Source organism: Pteropus alecto, unplaced genomic scaffold, assembly GCF_000325575.1.
Source record: "Pteropus alecto unplaced genomic scaffold, ASM32557v1 scaffold17, whole genome shotgun sequence".
NCBI classification, from domain to species: Eukaryota; Metazoa; Chordata; class Mammalia; order Chiroptera; family Pteropodidae; genus Pteropus; species Pteropus alecto.
Window position 1 is genome coordinate 11171913 of NW_006440645.1, and position 22606 is coordinate 11194518.

Consider the following 22606-nt stretch of genomic DNA (forward strand, 5'->3'; position numbering starts at 1 on the left):
TCGTTCTTTTAGTAAAAACAGAATAATTAAACAGACAAATGGATAAAAGGCTGACTTCATTAGTAAAATATGTCACATTTATTGGCCTTATTCTCTCTGATTGCACAGTTTTTATTGACTTTTAATATAAATCACTTTATATTAAAGTAAATACAAAGCTAAAAAATAATATATTGGTCTAGATGGTTCTATGTGAACAGATAATACATTATGAAAAGGGAAACTTACATTTAGCAATGGTTTCATGTATGTGTGTTTTTTTGAGTATTATAGCAACATGTTAAATTGTAGGAACATAGCTAAATTATAACTTGCATAATATTTGTAATTTTGAATATATACAATCTTAATGAATATAACGTGTCATCTAAAAAATGTTTAACTTTTCCCCCCTTCCTAGTGCAGGAAAGGCGGGTCTGTGTGAGATTAATTAGACAGATGCTGACTGCGACATGCTCATGTATGGAGGGAAAACCAGTCCCTGCCTGATGCTTAGACGTTGCTTGGATGCGGTAGACTGGCCTCTGAGTCTGTGCCCTCGGCGGGAGGCAGCGAGTCAAAGAGAGCACAGCCTGGGACAGATTGCGGGCAGAGCTGCTGTGGCTGCCCAGTAACTTTCCTGTCCCATTGCTCTCCTGGGGAGAAATTATCTTCTCTTTAAAAAGAGCTTTAGCTATTTACCCTCCAATGGCAGCTTCTCAGTCAGGGACTGCTAGGCTTTATGCATTCATCATAATGAGAAAGACTTTTGTTTGTTATAACAGCCCCGCGGGAGACAGAAGCGGATGGGATAGAGGTAGGGGAGTTCAATCCCCCTCACTTTTGTGTGAAGGACAATTGAAGCACCTTTTTTAGGATGAAAAAAAAAATCCAGGTAATTTCTTGTATAATAAAATTTAGGAATAGAATTAATTTGCAGTGTAACAACATCTACAGAACATAGACATGGAAATACAATATATAAAATACTAATTGGGATGTTAGAATGATGCAAACCGTCAATTCTAAAGGTCAACAAATATGCTGTCAAAAACAATCTCTTAAGAGTTTCAAACTAAACTGATTTTTGGAAGGAGTGTAAGCACCATATGAAAATTGTTGGAGACATTTTTTCCCAAATTTGAGCATATGGTAGAGATGATTTAGGTTTGAATTAAAGCTATGAGGTATACAAACATTCACTATGGGAGAGGAGGAACTTTGAGTGATGTCCCAGATGACATAGGAGGACATCCTCCAGAGAGAAGTCATACAAAATGCCAGATTCATACTGTTAGTGAGTGGTGAAGTCTACTTAATCATCCAGAATCCACAATTTCAAAAATAAAACAAGATTAAAAAAAGAATATTACGGAATGGTAGAATAATAGGACTAGTATAATAAAAACAGGAAAAAAAGAAAAGAAAAAGAAAAAGCATCAGGGATAGAAAAATTCATTTTATTTCCCGAACTTTTGCTTCAAGTGTGAGAAACTAGGCTGTTGTCTATCACCACACACAAAAATTAACTCAAAATGGATCAAAGACTTGAATATAAGACCTGAAACAATAAATAACGTAAAATAAAACATAAGAACTAAACTCATGGACCTTGGACTTGAAGAGGATTTTATGAATTTGGCCTCAAATGCAAGAGAAGCGAAGGTAAAAATAAATGAAAAAGGAACCTTCATATACTGCTGGTGGGACTGCAAATTGGTACAGCCACTCTAGAAAACAGTATGGAGCTTCCTCAAAAAACTAAGAATTGATCTACCATATGATCCAGCAATCCCTCTACTGGGTATTTACCCCAAAGACTGGAAAACATATATCGGAAAAGACATTTGCACGCCAATGTTCATAGCAGCATTATTCATAGTGGCCAGGACATGGAAGCAACCGAAGTGTCCTATGATAGATGATTGGATAAAGGAGCTGTGGAATATTACTCAATATGTAATGGAATATTACTCAGCCATAAGAAGAGATGAAATACTGCTATTTGCGACATCATGGATGGACCTTGAGATAATCATGCTAAGTGAAATAAGCCAGACAAAAAAAGTTGAAAATCGCATGATATCACTTATATGTGGGACATAAACCTAAATGCAACAAACGAACAGGACAAACAAACCGAGACTCATGGACATGGACAATAGACTAGTGGTTGCCTGTGGATAGAGTGAGGGGGGATGTGGATAGGATAAAAGGGTCAAATATGTGGTGACAGAAAAAAATCTAACTACGGGCAGTGAACACACAATACAATATATATAGGACTTTCTGTCAAATTGTACACTTGAAACTTACTGGATTTTGTGAACCAATGTCACCATAATAAAAAATAATAATAATTTAAAAAATCAATTTCATGTGTGTTTGTTAGAGTTACAATCTATTATATGTATAATCAAAAAAAATTTGAAAAATCTTTGTTCCAGAGTAACAGAAACTGGAGTATAACGAGTAACATGTTTGACTTCTGATAAACAGAGTCTCTGTGTGTTAGTGATGCCAAGGATGGAGAAAACAAATTCTGGTTTAAATTTATGCCCCAAACTGAAGGTCACAGTTTTTTTGAATAGCTAGGCTTGACCTGAAACCCAGATCCAACAGCAGACCCACTCAGTGTGCTATGAAGTAGGTAGCTGTAGAGATTCACTTATTTTAGCACGGATCATTACCCCCCTGGGCAATGCTTTGGAAACTAGCTAGTCTGAAATATAGTTTTCTTTTTTCCCTCAATACAATATATATTTATGAAACACCACTCTGGGCTCCACATTTAAGTTGTAGGCAGTTAAAGAGTAAATCTTATACATTAATCATTTTTCAGTAACTTAAGAATGTACAGTATATAAGGAGAATATTTATTGAACATGAGAATACATAGGTAAATATACATTGACTATTAAATATAGAAACTATAATGCAATGTATTAAGTATAAATATAGTATGTTTAAAAGCAAGTAGGAAGAATAAATCAGAAATTATAAAGTTTCATTGAAATAAATATGATAGAATAATTAGAATTTGAAACAAATGAAAATAGGACAATAAAATTATAATAATTGGAAATATTAAAGCAATGAAATATGAGTATATTGAAGAACTTAGTAAATTGTCTAGTTCAACTGATAATTGCATATGTAAATATATAAAGATTATAGGTATTATATTTTATTTACTATAAAATATTACAGTTAAATAGCAACAAACCTTTCCAAAATGATGGTGATTTTCAATTAACTTATTTAGTAATTTCTTATCACAAGCTAGGTATTACCCAAGCAGTTTGCAAATAATAATCTTCAACAATATTACCCCCATTTTATAATTAAGAATGCTAGGGCCAGACCATATAAGTAACTCGCCAGTGCCACCAAGCTAATAAGATAGAGTATGTAATCTAAATCAATTTGCTATTTTGTCCTTATTTATGATCTGGTACATTTATCGTTATCATGTATTTTTCCTTCTTTAATTTTGTGCATAAACGCACTTGTAAGTAGTTTTGTACATTTAGACATTAGTAATATATATTTCCATCATCTTCAAAAATAGGTATGTGTCCAAGGAGTAATTCAAATCCATGAAATTCTAAATAAGTCTACTTTTGCAAGCCTTCATTTTCCACAATGAAACAGTAAATGCAGACTAAATTCGATTGTGCGTCAGACAAGCAGATATAGCTTCAAAGTCTATAAAACAATTTAATAACCAATATATGTATTGAACTTTCTGAAATGTAGAGTTGTAATTTAATTTTATTCATGGATGTCAAGTACCAAAGGCTGCAAATAAAATAATAAATTCAGAAGAATATTAAAAATTAGACCTTAAATAGAGTACGAGGAAGATGTTTGCAAGATTAATAATAAGTTATTAAATTTCTATGGAACAGTACAATACAGAGACAATGATTCTAGATATGTTTTTTTTTTTAACATAATCATTTTCTGGGTATGTTATCATAAGAAATTGAGCTCATAATCTTTTATCTAGCTTTTGATGTCTTCTCTTTATTTGTTCAATATTTGAATTTGACCTCTTCTCTTTTTCTATTATACCCTACTAACTTCTTTCTCCTTTTTTTCTCTTTCTTCCATTGATCCTTACTCTGAATAGATTCACTACTTTTTTTGCCCCATGAGAAAATCTAGTTTAACCAACTCATACTCTCTGTAAATATACTCGTGCCATTTACAAGATGTTATATCATAATTTTTCTCAGTTTCTACCTTTTTTTTTTTTTTGCATACAATAAAGACAGCATCTTCCCTCAGGCTCTGGTCTCCTATTCATCATGCAGAAACCAACACGGCTGTGAAAAAAAACGCCCACTTTTAATTGAGCATCCATGCCTCTGTGGGAAATCAGTGTCTAAGATGACAAGACCTTTTAAAACGCTTCTGTAGGAAACTTTTTCACTCTTTTCTGAAATCATGGATTTTTTTTTTTTATCAATACCATGCCCTTCTCTCTTTGATATGGGCAACAAAATTGCCATAACAACATTTGTGTTAATTAATAGACTTGAAGACAGAGATATGGCAGCAGATTCTAAAAATATCCGTAAGTTTTGGGAGATGGTGTCACAACATAGGACTTTTTAATTTACAAGATTTCAGCACAAGGTTTTGAACTTTCTATAATAAGTCTGTCATTTTGCCAACAAAGGGACCAGAATAGATGGGACATAGTTAAAGGTTAATGTTCGCATGCCACCCGGGTCACCAATAAATGTTTTATTTCTTTGGGAATCCCAACTTTCATTGCTATAATTACAGCAATAGGTGATAGTTGGTAAAGGGCATAATGGAAACAGGATCTTAGCATTCCTGTTCATAGAATTGTGCAGAGGACTTAGAAATAGAGATGCTACTGAAGCATCGGTTTTATCCCAACGACCCAACTGAAAAATGGTGAGGAAAACGGTTTTTTGTTCATTCTTTGTTGGCATAAAAGGGAGTCCAGAGAACACTTCATAAGGAGGTTTTCTTTTCTTTTTTCTTTTCTTTTCTTTTCTCTCTCTCTCTCTTTTCCTTCCTTCCTTCCTCCCTCCCTTCCTTCCTTCCTTCCTTCCTTCCTTCCTTCCTTCCGTCCTTCCTTCCGTCCTTCCTTCTTTCCCCTTCCTTCCTTCCTTCCTTCCTTCCTTTATTCTTCTTTCTCTATCTCTCTCATGCTTGTGGCTTCATATGTATGAAAAATTTTAAATGCTATTCATTTTTCTTGCATATTCATTTTTATTTTTGCCCCTTTCTTTTTGAAATACTATTCCCACAGCCATAAATCTCCTGTCTGCCTCTCACGGCTGAACACTGAAATTCTCACAGGCTGCAGGCACTTTATTGCTACTATATTTACCCAAACTCTACACTACCTCCAGAAGTTAATTTAACATTAAAATATTCATGATAAAAAAAGGATTACAACAAAAATGTTTATTTTTGTTTGTTTGTTCATTGCAACTTAAATGCAAATACTATGTAGGTTGTAATTGCTTTATGAAATGAAATCATTTTGTTTTTTAAATCCAGAAGAGTGATAGGCATTTGTAATTTTAGGCTACTTATAAAAGATTTAACAGTTTAGTGAGGGACTAGGAAAGATAAGATAGTACAGTTGTCTGGACTACTATCCTGTCTCTCATAGATAAATATAATGTTATAGTCAATATCTACTGATTAACCTGCACATTTTTTTCTCACAATTGCTTCTTGCTTCAGTGTTCTCTCTGAGGTCAGTTTTATCCTAAGTTACATATACTTTTCTCTTAGTCATGATCAAGGGGTGGTAAGCTCATATAGATGATATTATATAAAAAAGTTTTATTTTATTTTCAGTCTTCAGTGATGATTAAGCTAGTGTGCCTGTCTGGCTTGGGAGATATTTTTTCTAATCAGTTAAAGATATTATTTCACTCACTAATGAATCTGTTATTGCTGATAAAAAATTTGTTATTGATTGCTACTTCTTCCTAAAGAATCCACTCTTCATTCCTGTTATATTAAAATTTTTTATCTTTAAATTATTTACATGTATGACTATTATGCAATAAAACAGACATATCTATATATAGTCATATGAACATATACCTTTCGCTAGAGACTTTTTCTTCATTCAGTTTGAGAACCCATGCTTTTCTTCAATTCTAAGAAATCTTTAGCCATTATTTTTTAAACATTAATTCTCCAAATTTCTCTATTTTTTTTTCCTTTTAAGAGGCATGAGTTGGATATCCTCAAGCTAGTCTTCATGTTTCCTCATTTTCTTTTTATGCAAACCATCTAGATATCTCTCTGTGCTCTATTTTGAATTATATCCTTCAAATTTGTTTTCCAGTTTATCAATTTCTCTTCTTTCTTGACTGTTGTATAACTTGTTTATTATTAATTCAAATAACCATAATTTTATTTGTAAACTTTCCATTTACTCCTTATATTACATATTCTTTTTTATAATTTCTTTGTCTCTTTTTGCTCCTATTTTATTTTTTCGAACACTGTAAACTTACTTATTTTAAAGAAACTTGGATTCTGTGCTATAGTTTTAGGATGCAATATTGCCTTTTATTCTGGCTGCTCATTATATTTCATGGCAGTTTATTTTCCCATGTCGTTTATATGTTTTATTTTATCTTTAGGCTCAGTTATTTTTCTTTGGGAAAAATACGAGTTTTAGAGACTGCTACATGGCAGCTTCCCACTTGCCTCTGCATGGATTCTACAGGTTTCATTGAATTGAGGCTGGTTTTTCATATTGATTTCCTCTTGGGTTTCTATTGATTTTCTTCTTGGGCAGTGAAAATTTGGATCTGCAAACATGAATGATGCAGGCTTGGAGTGTTTGCTTCTAATCCACTCGTAATTCTATACAACCAATATACTTGTCAAATCTCCAGGTTGGTAGGCGTAATCATTTGAGTCACTATTTCTAGGAGAGAAGACCCTTTATTTTTCCAGTCTTGTATGTAGAAAGTTAGTTCTAATAGTATTCCACGAGAAAAGAACCCTCACTTAACTTTTCCTGCGAATGCCTTAAAATGCCAATTTATGTTCACATAGCCAATTCAGATGCTCCCATGGAAAATATTTTCTCCCCATGGAAAGATATATTTAAAAAATTACTCACTGAAGTGTTACATAAATATAGAAAAGTGTACTTATGATAATTGAACAGCTTGATGACTTTTTAAAAATTAAACATACCCTTAAAGCCAGCACTTCAGATAACTATAAGACTTTTACCTTACTCATAATCCCAGCTATCTGTCTATGTTTGTGTGTATGTTTTCCGATGCCTAAGAATTTCCATATTTTGTTCAGAAGTTTTAGTATTATTATCCTAATATTACATTCTGTATTTTTGTGTGCATGTGTGTGTGTGTGTGTGTGTGTGTGTGTGTGTGTGTGTGTAAGATGACGGTAAGGCTATTTTTCACCTCAGTTCATTCTAATACACTGGTCAAATATCCCTTGGCCCCTCACACACTTGAAGCTTGTTTTCCTACTTACTCGGAGAAAACCGGGTCCAATGTCTGTATCTGGCCCAAAAGTATTGCAACACTTCAAGTCTTAACACATTTGTCTTTCTGATGAACACTCAGAGCTTCTTCCTCGATTGGTTTTAGAATTCTCCTCAGCAACACCATCCCTATACCCTGAGTCTCTTCTCAACCATCTATAGCCATGGGAAGAAGATGGGACTGGTGCATCTTTATCTTCCTCCAGAAGAGGCATTATATAATTACTCTTAACTTTGCATAATACTGGTACAGAATGGATAAGGCTGAAAAAGTTGCTGAGTACGATCAGATTCTTTTACAGTGTGTGATCTACATATATGCATCTTCACTGCATTATCACTGATAATTTTTCCTTTCTCACTTTCAAAGATAATTTGTAGATTGAATTCTGAAGAAATGATGTCAGAATTTTAGCTTTTATGTTTTTTCTTAAATTCTACACCTTTTCATTATTAAGTAAAAATGTAACTTGTTAAAATAAGTTATTTTCTTATATAGTTACTATAATAGCTTGATTTATCCTTAAAACTATTTAGTGCATATTTTGTTATATATTTTCTATTCTTCCTTAAGCAGTCATTTTTTTGTTTGTTTTTCAGATTACTTGAGTGAATTTCAGAACCATTAATTTGATAATACACATCTGGTTCACTATCATTAAGACATTATTGAAAATTATTGTCCATATTACACCATCAAATTTTAATTTTTTAAAAATATTTTTAAAGCTGGAAAATATTCAATTGGATTTTTCCGATTATAATAAATATTGTGGTGTTATATAACTGTTAAGATAAGCATTAAAAACCAATCATATAACTTACCATAATTGTTCTCCAATCTGTAGATGCATTATAATCATTTGAGCATCCTTTAAAAATACCAATATCAGAGCTATAGTGAGTTCTAGATACCAGTTTTTTTGTTTTTTGGTTTTTTTTAAACTCTTTAGATCATTCTAACAGGTAACTAAAATTGAAAACCATTCACTATTATGCTATCTGTAGTATATAAGCTATACTAAAACAGAGATTCCTAAAAAAAATAGGAAATGTATACTAATGTTTTGGATATAAACTACTACAAATTACAAGGAAAAAAATAGAACTTAAGAGGACATATTCATTAGGAATTCTAAGGAATATACATTGAACTGAAAGGCAGCAAACAACACTGAACATTTTCATGAAAAAAGATTACATTGGTTTAAACATTTCCACAAAAGCTAATTATTACCTGTTTTAGAAATATTTGTATATTCTCAATGGGTAGACTTTAGGATATATTTTCATTTTGGGAGATGATGGCTATTGTCAGACAATAATTTTGATGTCAAGGCAATAATTTTCTGTTAAGTTTAACATCTGCATTTTCCAGCAGGCACTCAGTGTTCCTTTGTTTGATTTTTAGTATTTTTTAACATTCCCATAGTGTTGACAAACATTTGTTTTCAATATAATTAATAATATTGTGTTAAGTGCTTATGTATATAAAGCTTGGGATGCATTTCTGATAACTTACTTAGGTTAAACAATGAGCTGTAGAACGATGGGTGATGGACAATAATACTCTGAGAAAATTGACTTGCAGGAATGTTGTTACTTAAAGTTTGATTATTTCTTTAAGATTGTATTTTTTGTTTATAATTAATTGACTGGGAAAAGGTGGCACTGAAATATTTCTTTGTAGTTTTAGAATTCAGGCAAAAACAGAAAAAAAAATGTATTCTGAGAATTCCAAACTCTTGTATTTGAGTCCCAACTCATCTACCACCTGTGTGACCTTATAGCAAATGGCTCAATTTCCTAAGCCTCAATTTCTATATCTACAAAATTGAATAATGATATTCTATGTCTCATTCAATTTTTGTGATTATTAATTTCTAGAATTTCTTTTATATAGCAGTCACATCATCTGCAAATAATTATACTTGCATCTTTGTTCTAGTATTAATATCACTTAACATTTTTATTGTTCATCCAGCCACTCGCAAACCTATTCTCTTTCTCTGTCTTCAAAACCCACATTCTGTTTTGACAAGCTCTCATTTGCAAGCCAGCTACCATCCACTCAAACTACTGCTCATCTTTCCTGGGGTATAACAGTGGTCTATTTACAGGTCTCTACTGCAATTTTGTATTCCTAGAGTCTATTTTTCCCGACAGAGTTTTCATTTTTATGTCAGTTGCTTTCTCAAATTTATGTAATAAATATATTTGTTATAACAATTACAATATAAACCACATAATATTATGTCATATTATGTAATGTATCAGTTGCTTTCTCAAACCTTATAAAGGCTTCCCATTACATTTAGAATAAGTCCAAATTTATGTAATAATTTGGATATAGATCATCCACTTAGCCCACAAATCTGTATATTATCTAGCTGTGACATGTTCTTCATCCATTCCTCCTCTTACTCTGCTCCAGCCACACTGATATTCTTTCTTATGCTTAAATATTCTGTTCCCATATTTTAAAGAAATTGTTTCCTTCTTTTTTCCTTGTCTCTTTTGAAATGTCACAGCTTTAGGGATGATTCCTTTCAACATCTAATCTGAAACATCACCCTGTCACTCTGCCTCTACTCACCTTTGTTTTTTCCTTATAACACTTACCGCTGCTGGACATTGTTCCTTTTCTGTCTCTAACTCTATGACGTAGCTTCAATGGGGATAAAGAGTTTTTTATGTCTACTGATGTACCCTCCTCAGTGCCTAAAACTGTAACCAGTGCCTAAAATTGTATGCGCACAATTCATAAATGTATGCATTAATGAATTGGTGGAACTTCCTGAAAAATATTGGATAATACTAGTATTAGCTTGTGTTTCACTTAGACACTGCTGCATAACCAAAACCTAGTGGTTCGAAACAACATTACAGATCTAGAATTTGAGCAGGACCCAGTAGGGTCATCACTGCTTCGCACAGTGTCAACTGAGACAGCTCGAAGCCTAGAGGCTGGAACGAACCAAAGGCTCATTCTCATTCGGTGGTTGAAGCTGTCAGACACCTACATGTTGCCAGTCTGTGTGTCTGCTTTGTTTCCATACAATATGATATCTGGGTTCCAAGTAAAATCATCACAGTAGAGAGAAAAGAGACAGGTAAAAGGTGTACTGCTTTTTATCATGTTGTCTTGGAAAGTCAAGCATTGTCACTTCTGCCCCACTTAATTCATCAAAATATGCAACTAAATCTGGCCCATATTCAAGAGAAGAGATATTAGACTCCAGTTTTTAGTGGAAGGAGTGTCAAATAATGCAGTGACATATTTTAAAACTATTACAGAGTGCATTGTTATTTTAGTCTCCGTTTTAATGGAATTGCCTCGAGGGTTTTCTTACTGTATATGTTTCTTGCTCAACTATAGCAAAGACAAGACTGAAAGCCCAGCTTATTACAAATGAATTAATGTATATGATAATTTTGTATAAGTCATTTTGATGCCTCATCAAAGAAAAAAATTACACCTATATAGCTATCAATGCATATTAAATTGGTTTAAAATACAGTAATGTATTTTAAATATTTTGAAATACAGTGATACAAGCAACTTATTCAGTGAAATGTAGTAAGTATAATTTGTCCTTACTGACTTATCACATGCATGTGTTTTCATCTCGCCCAGATTGGCTTCTCTGCATCTGCCATTTTTATTGTCAATTTGACAGCATCTGCGAATTTATTGAACATTATCAGGTCAGGGAATGTTTTCAGTTTGATTGCAAAATTCAGACCTGAAAAAAATTTTCAAGCTTTTACTTGACGCTCTTTTTCAAAAAGCCAACTTTCTTTCAGCAAAGTAAATCTGAACAAAATTAAAAGTATTGGTATTTCAAGAGTAAAAAAAAAAAATAATTACATTTTCTGCTTCTGTCACTGAATATTGGGTTATTCAGATAAAACGTTTAGATACGATATTAAAATTCATGCAAAAGTTCCTTCCTCTTTCAGTAGTGGCTTCCTTCTGACATTAGTTGCTGTCTTTTTTCACTTAGTTCTACATGCTGATGAATTTAGGTTTTTACATAGAGGGGCTACCTTTGTGATCACATAATGCATTATAAATGAAAAGAAAGCTTGGAAATGTTACTTTTTTTTAGGATAAGCATATTCATTAAATAAAAAAAATATGAATAGATTCAATAGTATTTCTCCTCATTACAATAGGAAAAAATGACGATGAAAATGTGATTATGAAATTAGACCTAATGAATAATTAAACAAAGCACAATCAATAATTTACCACAAATCTCAGACTAACATTTTTTCAAACTATAGGGACAATGGTAATGGGAATGTTTTAGTAGTTTTAACTATATTTATGTTTTGTAGTATTTGCAACACACAAAGAGAACACTGCGATGTCTTTTCATAATACTTCCTTAATACACTTTTTAAAAAAGAAGAAAAAATTGAGAATATTGAAAGACAGATTTGATTCTCACAGAAGATTGAGGAACACTTGTCTTCTTTTTGGATAGTTAGAAGTAAACTTCCATTATAAAAGAGAGATTTTTATGATTAAATTTTTAACAAAAGATGTGTACAGCTTCAAAAAGCCAACGTGACTTTAGCTTCAAATTCTTTTTCCTCCTCAAATATTAAAGGTATTTGCAGATCCTTAGACCTGTTTGTCTACTTAGCCAAGTTAAATTAAAATGCAAGATGGTAATCTATTGTTAGATTATTTTTCCAATATTGACAATCAGTTCCCTTTCATAATGAACTGTTCTCTGCGCTAGCTACTTCAAATCTTTTTATCCTGTACCCGTAGGATTGAACATGATTATGAGAGATAAACCTTAGTAATAAAAGATGAAAAGAGGTTATGACATTCTTATTAAACAGAAAAGGCAACTTCTTTTGATTCTAATCTTATAGTTACCAGCATTATTAGAATGTTATTAGAAGTACAGGAAATAGACATATTTATTCATAAGTCCTACTCTCATAAATTATACATTGTAAAGAGTAGAACTTTTACAGAACTAGTGAATTATGACTCTCCTTTTGCCTCATAAAATATGTAATGTAAATTCAATTTTTCTGTACAGGAAATGTTCAAAGTATGAATATTTGTTCAGAAATAAACCAAAATATTTTGGAAATTAATAATATATTTCAAGAAGGTAAAGTAATGGAAAAAAATATTTCTTGATCTGTGTATTCTAGGAGACAACTTACCTTTTTTTTTTTTTTTTAGCCTTCACAAGAAGCCAAAGAAGAGGTCAAGGTACTTATTTGTAGGTAGCAGAATCCAAACTGACTGGTTTTAGTAGAAAGAGATTTATTAAGTGGTAGAGATAGCTCACCAAATCATTGAGAGAGAAGACACTCTAGGCTTAGCTTCCAGGATTACAGAAATAGGCCACCATGAGAGTCATTGCCAGCAACCTCCAAACTCAGGAAGCTAATGCTGCAAACTTGAGAATGAACCTCTGTCTTTCTATGACAAACCCAAAACTATCAAATTGGAAAGTCTTCTGAAGATTCTAAATCATCAGTTTAGAATCATACTGCTGTGATTATATTACTCAATTCTTAAATAAGCCCATCGTGAGTGAAGCTAATTACAGGAAACAAAATTGCATCTGGTGCCCTAGCTGCAAGGTAATTTAGCAAATGGAACTAGAGTCCATACTCCATATGCTTAAAGAGTGTTGGAGTGGGTATTGAAAAATGTGTGAGCTCTATCACCAAGCCCCCTCCTCCCTGGTTTGGTTACATAGCACCAGTAAAGGTCCTATTCAATTACTATGGCAGGGAAACAAATTATCTCAAAGCCTAGGAGCTTCACACACCATTTTATTTTTTTAATAGTTCTCTTTCTGGTCTCTATGCACTTATAATCAGCTATTGGTTAAGGCTGCAGGGTCATCTGAATTCTCAACTGGACTGACTGTCCAGAATGGCTGACTTGCATGGCAGGCATTTAGGATCTCTACTGCAGACTAAAACCCATAAAGTGGCCTGTTCTTGAGGCCTGAGCTTCCTCACAGTATAGCAGTCCAGGATTCAACACATGAGTATTTTGGTGTACAAGAAAGACGCTCTATAGCTTTTTATGATATTGAAATTACATGTTATTACTCTGACATAGTCAACTAGTCTCAACAGTCTACATATATATATATACATCTATAATACATATACGTTATATATACATACAGTATATACTTATATATGTATAAATAAGTGAGAAGAGAAAAACGCATAACTACAGATATCCTCATTCCTTTAAGAATTCTCAAGACTTGATTGACATTTATAATATTTATGTTCCACTACTCATTCCAAGTTCACTTCACTCTTTCTGAGCACCTCACCTTGTCAACATTCTTTATTCAAAAGTGGGAGGGCAGTTACTGAAATTTTCATTCTTGGTAGTTTAAGTCTCTTGGTTGTCATGCCAGTTTAGTTATTTCTAATCTACAATGCACATGGCAGGACTAAGATGTATTAAGATGATCCACTGATCTGGGGAAATACTACTCCCTTTCCCGATTTTGTTGTGGCAAATATATTAAACTTAATTTTAAAGATCAAGCACCGAAGAAATAGAATAGTGTCATCTTTTTTGTTATTGTTTTGGTGACATGAAGTTCCCCAAAATTCCTGGCCAAAATTGTTATTTTTTAGTTTAGTGATCTCATTCTTAAAACCCTGTGGAAGCATGACACCCTTGGTTGCCAAATTATTAAAGTGTGCAAAAGCTGAAGAGATGGAAAGTAAACTTTTCTATTTCATTTTTTATCATTTCGTCAGGTTTAAACTGAATATAATTTTATGTATTTGATTATGTAATTATAAAAATTATACAACCTTCAGGGGAGTTACTATTAAATACATCCATTAATACCAGAATACACAGACTCTGGCCATAGAAAATAACACCCTGAAATACAAAACCCCAAAAGTACCAGGGGTTTTCCTCATCTATTTGAAATTAGATAATACTTCAACAGTATTTTCTTCTCTAAGAGCATGGATATGAAGTATAGGATATGCTTCTGGTATACCCTGTATAAGGCCAGTTGCCTTATTTATTTTGTGGTAAAATAAATCCCTTGATAAGAATAAATGTATGCGAAAACCTGATTAAAAATAAGATTCTTCAGATATCAATTAAAAGTGTGTTTATAACAGCTCAGTGGATAGGAAAGTCATAATTATTTCTAAAAATGTATTTATTATAGTCAGGAAGAATTACTGAACTCTCCCTTAAAAAAGATTCCTGATAAAATCATTCTGCTACTAGGTAGCTGGTTGACTTCCCCAGCATATGACATCATATACCTAGTTCTCTGCAATTTGCAGATCAGACATTTAGCACTGGCAATATTATATGTGCCTTATTGTAAGTTCGTACTATTTAGCCTGTGCAAATCTCTATCCCTGACAAAATGGCCATGTTTCATGAACCCATTGAGCAATAGCCAGGAAAAATGTAGGAGGAAGCTGATTGACAGCCTCAATACAGGACACCTTGTTCCTCCAGTTATTGAGACTGTAATGAGGCTGTAAATGTGGGTTCAGAGAAAGATGGCAGCAGTAAGCACAGAGGGAAATTAAAATCTACTCAAGCTGAGTCTTGAATATACAACATCCAATTCTAAGACTATTCTCCTGGGTATGACTGGCTTGATGGCTTTTGGGTTAAATAACACCAGTTTTATGATGAAAAGTTCAGGACTTAATAGTCACTTTTTCCATCATCAGGCATTCGATATTTACATGGCACAATAACAAGCTAAGAATTATTTCAAACAGAGCCTAGATTTGCTCCAGAACCTCAGCAGCCTCTGCTCTACCTTGTCTAGCTAAGCTTATGATAGGCTTTAATAATCATTCTGACCAGACAAGCATTTTAAATATCATTATATTCAATAGCAAAAACCTTTTCTTGTTCTCAGCCTAACTCGAAACTGGAAGTCTGATGGGCTACTTAGTAAATATGTCAAGGTGACATAATTAAATATAGTGTTGATTCCCTCTAGAATCTAGAGGCTTGCCAACCACTATCCTTCTTCCTCAGTGGTAGAGGAAGCAGATTGAAGCAACTTGTCCTTTCTTCTGGATGAGATATCCTCACATGTCCAGATCTATAAATGCCAGATACTGGCATATACTTGTACTTTTTCAGGATATCATTCCCATATTCTGGCATCCATTAGCTACTGCTCTTCGATCAATAGGTACTATCAGCAAGTAAGGTGTGGTGAGGTAATTAAAGTGTCTGCAGACTGAATTATAATGGACAAGCAGAGTGTTATATAGCCTTAAGCAGACTAGTGAAGATTTACTGTTTGACCTGTTTGAGAAAAGCATAATTCTTCCTCTGTTCTTCTGATTATTGGGATTGCAAAAAAACAAAACAGACAAAACAAACAAACAAACAAACAAGCCATAACATTTAATAGACCAATAGCTTCCTAATAGGTGCCAGGGACCATGTTAATTTGTTGCAATAAAAATAATTTAAAAATTAAAATAAATACAGATGGTCATCACCTAACTGAGTTTCAAATAAACCTTTATTATTTTTTAAGACTCATTTTTCTTCTTCACAGGTAAAATGAACAGAGGTGTGACAGAGGCCATTCCTAACCCCTCTTTGATGGTTTTGATAATGACCCTCCATTTTGTAATGCCTCCAGAGATTCATTGTTGATTTTGATTTACTATTTTGATAAGGACAGGGAGCTTTAAAGTCTGCCAATTAGCTTGTCAACCAATAGCCCTCACTTCACAGAGAAGTACTGTGGGGATTTTACAAGTGTCTGAGTGTTTATATTCTAACCACACACTCAGGAACTGGCACAATCACCCAGCATGAGTTCATAAACAGAGTAAATTCCATTTATCATCTGACCTCCATAAGCCCTCACTTTGATCAATGAAGCACTGTGGCATTCTAGATTCAGGATAACAGAATTAGTGTAGAGCCAGTGTTGACTTACTCCAAAGAATATATATAGAATATATATGTATATTTTTCCCCACAATGTAAATTGCTCCAGTAAATTCAATAAATTAAAATAGATCTCTTTGGGCAAGACTGGGAGGTAAATGTACTGTATATACTTAAGATGTCTTTAACCAGATATGTGGCTTTCCCTGATTTCAAAAAATTTGTTTTTAAGAGAAATTGATATATAGAATTCGATGACATAAAGTAAAGCTTCATCTGACGATTTAGTTCAGCACTCTGTCTTCACCAGATTGAAGTTTTTTCTTTTTGTTTTTGTTGTTGTTGTTGTTTTCTTTTCTTTTGGTTAAATATAGTACAATCTTAATAGGTTTTCTTAGGGATCATATGATCTACTAGCTACTAACAAAATCTCTGTCAGTCAGATGCTACTGATTATATCACTTTTTCTCTTCTGCCTGGTTCAATAATCATTGGTTTTATGGTTAATGGGAGTTGTGTTATATTTTTGCCTTTATGACCAAGAGAATTCTATAATTACTATTGAATAGTGAATGAATATTAACAGAAGCATGTTCCACTTTTATTCTCAGCCCACAGAAGATAGCCATTTATATGACATCTCCAAGAAATTGACACTCCACTTACCAATGGCATTCTCAGTGGCTTTGTAAAGTTATTCACTAGAAAAAAATTTGAGGATCTAACATTGACATGATGACTCCAGTTGATAACACTGCATTGTATGATTGAAATTTGCTGACAATGGAACTTGAATGTTTTCACCAAAAAGAAAGAGGCGAATATGTGAGGTGATGAATGTATTAATTAACCCAATGGGCGAATCCTTTCACAATGTATATGTATATCGAATGGTCACATTGTACACTTTAAATGACTTATAATTTTTTTTTCAACTATACCTCAATAAAGCTTAAAACAAGAAAAGTTGTTCTCAGAGCCTACTTAGTAAACATACTTAAAATGATTATAATTATCTATTACCTTAGTGTATTCCTAATACTACCCAGCACTATAGCACTTGAAAGCTTGTTGATTGTGTTTTTTTTAATTGCTTGATCTGCAAGGAAGTTAAAAAAATTATAAAATATGAAAAAGTGGCATGTTTATTTTAAATTTAAAATGTATTATATTCAATATAAACATCTCAATGTATACACATTTATGGGACCAATTTTCTATATTTGGTAATAAATAATGTCTTTCAATCAATTTTAATAGTTAAGCAATAATTTTAGAATGATGTGATTTAAACTGTCTGACAAACATCTTGACTCTCACACAGGAGGTTAGCGGTTAGTTGAATAGATACGTTATCAAGAATACTGGTACAACGTCACTTAGAACAGGGTGATTCCCCTGCTTGCATCCTGCCTCTCATGGAACTCAACAACTGCTTAAGTGTTCTCAGCGTCGTCTTAAAGAAAGTCGTAGGCGAATTCATCTCTCAGAAACAATTTTACCTATGATCAAAAAAGATGTTACCACTGAGATAAAGTTCTTAGTTTTATTTATTATAAAAAAGCCTCATGCCTTACATTAGTGAAAGCACATTAAACTTATACGTAAAAATATATATATAATTAAAAACAACTAAATAATTATTATCACTCTATGAATGGCTCCGTATACAAGAATTCCTGTATCAAATAAAGATAGCAAATAAGAAGCTAATGGCTGTAGGATATTGTTACGTTTCACTCAATTAGATTTTATAAGTTGCTCCTGTACTTCATGGGGAAAATAGTTTGGATATAAATTTGTTTCTTTCTTTAATGTTTAAATTTTCCATATGAACATTGCGATCCTAATCATCATGAAATACAGAGGCAGACAGTTTATTGAAAGACAAACGAAAACGTGACTGATGAGGAAAACAAATCATCTGTGCCCTATGCATTGAGCACGCATTTCTTGACAGCTATCGTGTCTATATTTAGAAATCCTGCATAAATGTAAAGGTCCAACACAACACTTTCCACTCCCTGGAAATTTATCTATTACTTCCAGTTAACTTTAACCACTCCTTCCCCATCAGCGGCTCACACTTAGCATTTTATTTTCCTATATAGCCTTTATGGTGCTTTGCATTCTAAACTTCTTCGGTGTGAGAAGCAGCTTTAGGACCTATCACTCCTCTAATCTCATACCCTGATTGCATATTACAAATGTTTTAGCATATTATTATTTATTATTCTTGTATTTGTATGATATTTTAGTTTCAGAAATAAAATCAGTGACTTTATTCTATCATGGTGAACATGTCTGCTGCACAGCATGCTCTTTAAGCAAATTTGTAGGCTGTGTTCTAAGATGATTGGACACTGATTTCTACCTGAATTTCAGAATGAGGGTGATGTGTGATCTTGGCTGCAGCAGCCAGATAGTCTTAGAATAGACACGATGTCATGTCTACATTGAACTTTATTTAGAGAAAGAATTTTTAGAAAAAGAATCTTTGATTTCAAAAGTTAAGTATTGGATTTAAGCAAGGTTTCACAGGACAAATATTTGGGCTTGAGATAATTATGTGTAATTCTTTTTACTTTTTTTCTTTTTCTTCTTCTTTTTTTTTAAACAGATTGTTGTTTTTTTTTTTTCCTTCTACTGAAATCTGCTTAGAAAAACATTGGAGAGTAGCTACATATGCAAAAAAAGTTGTCATCAAAGTTATGCCTGCTGTTTCTTTACATTCCAATGATGTTTATCTTCATTCATAATTCATTTTCTGAAAAAAAGAAACAATAGAAAGAAACAAAGCAAAGAATAAATGGTGCCAAAGATCCCTCGAGAGTCTGACATCGGAACACAGTTCATTTTGCGTCTAATGATCATCTTGTCACATAAATATACATTCTCAATGCTTCCTTATTCATTTAAAAAATCTAAAGAATTAGATTAAAATTTTTTTTGAAGGGAGAGTGATAACATTATTTTTACTCCTGTCCTCATAGGAAAAAAAAAAAATCTATCATAATTTTTATGCATGACTTATCTAAAGCTAGCTGAATTTTTAGAATTTTGAATAATACATGTTAAATTATATGAAGGTAATCAGAAAACATGCATTTTTAAACAATGAATATTGTAGGTGGAAAAGCCATATCAAGAAGTAGAATACTCAGCTACAGTTTCTTCATCCTACAAGAATTCACCATTCCTCATTTAGAGCCAAACAAATGTGTATTAAATGTGGAAATATGTAAGGAAAGGATTTTCTGTTGATTTTCAAAAGATTATTTATAAAGTGATGACACACCATAGAAATAATGGAACAGCTAACAGTCAGCAAAACATATCAATCTTTTTCCATTCATCTAAATCTCTTTGTCAGGAGATTCGGCAGGGAGAGGTAGTGGGTTGTTTAGATTTTCCTCCATTTCTTGGACACGTTTTCAAAAATGCAGGCACAGACAAATAGAAGGGGGAAACATTAGTATTCCCAGTTTACACAGGAAGTCACAGAAAAATGTAAGTTTTCAAAGGCCATGAAACTGAGTAGTGACATAGAGCTTCATCCACTATGAAGACTTTTATGACAAAGATTTGAAATCTGGAGGAAAACTACCTAGTTTTTATTCCAAATCTTCAGCTTAACTGTTGTGTGATCTTGGTCAAGTTAAACTGCTTTGTGACTCAGTTTACTCATTTAAAATGTGCAAATCATCACATCTATGCCAGGCATATGTTAAATATATGAACTATAAATTTTGGCTGTTGTCTCACTATTATTCTAATCTAATGTTTAATTATCTATAAAACCTGACAAATCAAAAGTTGTTGGAACCATACCAAACACTAAACCAAAAACTCCACATGAAAAATTTAAAAAAAAAAAAAGAAACTTAATAAACTTACATTAAAAAAATTTCTACATAAGATAATAAAAAGACACCAGAGATTTCTAGGTGTTTATGTGAAAACATCTCATTTATGATTCAGTCTTTGGCATTGTCTCATTCCTCTTTGTGTATTCTTTTTATCAGAGTGCCAACACAATCTTTATTCTCACATTCTTTTTTGGTAAGAGAAAGGAGAACTATTATTTTAAAATTGTAGTCCCCAAAAAGAAACTATGCAAATAGCAAAAGAGAACCAAGAGTGTTTTTTCCTAAAACACTATAAATCAAATAAGCTATATCTAATTTAGTGAAGTGAAAGAAAAAAATGATTATCTACATATATTAGGAAAAAAAAGGATTTCACAAATATATGTTAGCTATAATAATTTAAGTGACCTGAGGTTTTCTGGGTAACATAGGCTAAAACACAAAGCACCTCATCCATCATTATTTCTGCATCCTTTAGTGAACAATAAGTGATTCCATAAATTAAGATAGAGTAATCCATACATTAGTAATCAGAATCTTCCTACTAACTTATTTCTTTTCTAAAATGAAAACACGAAGACTTAAAGTGAGACAGGTTAAGTCACTAATAATTTAATTATAATAATAAATATTATATATTATATGCATTATATATTACAGATGCATATATAATATATGCTATTGTATTATATGTATTATATATTATGTATGTATCTATAATCTACTATATTATATTATTATAAAGTTATTAAGAAACCCACTAGTAACTTAAAAATATAACTAAACATTTAAAAAATTATCTTTATCAGTTATATTTTATTTATTATATATTATATTTATTTTATTCTTAAAGAATATAAAAAGAGTAAAAAGGGAGAAACTGCAGATAAACACAATTTTGATAAAAGCTGATCTCAATCTTGGTAAATTTTTAATTACTTATGAGAATGTGATATGTATATTCATACTCATCCTAAGCATCATTAAAAAGAAATCCCCCAAAATATCTATATCAACACTTACATTTATACCTATGTTTTCTAGATCTTCAGTTTCTTAATTATATCAAAATAAATATATATAAACTTGTTAATGTGATAAATGAAAATATATACCATATTACTTTTAAAATTTTATTACTTTAGTGGAAATATTATAAGTGAGTTAAATGTTTTTCATTAATCCCTAAATATTCTGTAATATCAACATGCTACATTTATGATTTAAAATTCATATTATAACATAGAATTATTAAAATGGCACAATACTTGACTCTGCATGGTACTTACTAGCTAAATAATATTTTAAAAGTTATTTAAACTATGAGACTCAAATTTCTCATTTGCAGAATAATAAGATTAGTAGCTAGGAAAAAGGTGATGGTAGTATTAAATGTCATAACATATCAATCACCTAGCTCAATGCATGGTGCATATAAGATAATCAATATTTGACTTTTCTCACTACTTTATCAGCCACTATTTTCTCAAGTGCTACCAACCCTTTAATCATCAATTCCCTTTTACTGCCACTACTACTAAACACACGTCATTTTTAAAATGACTTTCTAACATCTTCTTTATACATACAGTGTCCTCTAATAAAATGGTAATATTGTTAAGCTTTTCTTTTCATAAATCTGACATTATTAAAAATGAGCTTATGTTAAAATGCATATTGCTAATTCCTCATACCTTGAATTTTTCTAGAATTTCTTCAGTGTGTTCACATGTATGGAATGAGATAGAATTATGTGACTTTTAGCTGTAAGTCATTTTCAGTTTTAATTTTTAATGCAAACTTCTAATATATTTCTTCTCCCTTTATCTCCATGTTTAAAAACTTCCACCATGCTTATAAACACAATGAAATAATAAAATATAACAAAATATTTTACAGTATATATACAGGTTAACAGGTAAGAAAGGAAAATCTCCAGGGACCAGAAATAAAGGAGAAACACAGATACAGAGTATTTAACAGTTATTAAATTTAAACAGTGCAGACAGATAGAATCATTTCTAAAGACTGAAAATGAATCCCCTCCAAAAAGTCATGTGTCCTAAAGGACTGAGAGACTTAAAATTAGAGCAGTTTGACCTCTGGACCATGTATAGGATAGTCACACAAAATTATTTGGAACCACAGGACTGTGCATTGTACAATGAGTGATCTGAATTCACAAAACTAAAATTGTGTAAGAACCAGTAGCTGAAAAATTAATAAAAATCTCAGAGATTCTTGGAACCCAAATGTGAAATTTCCCCGCGGAGAGACTCCAAATACATGTGCATATAAGAC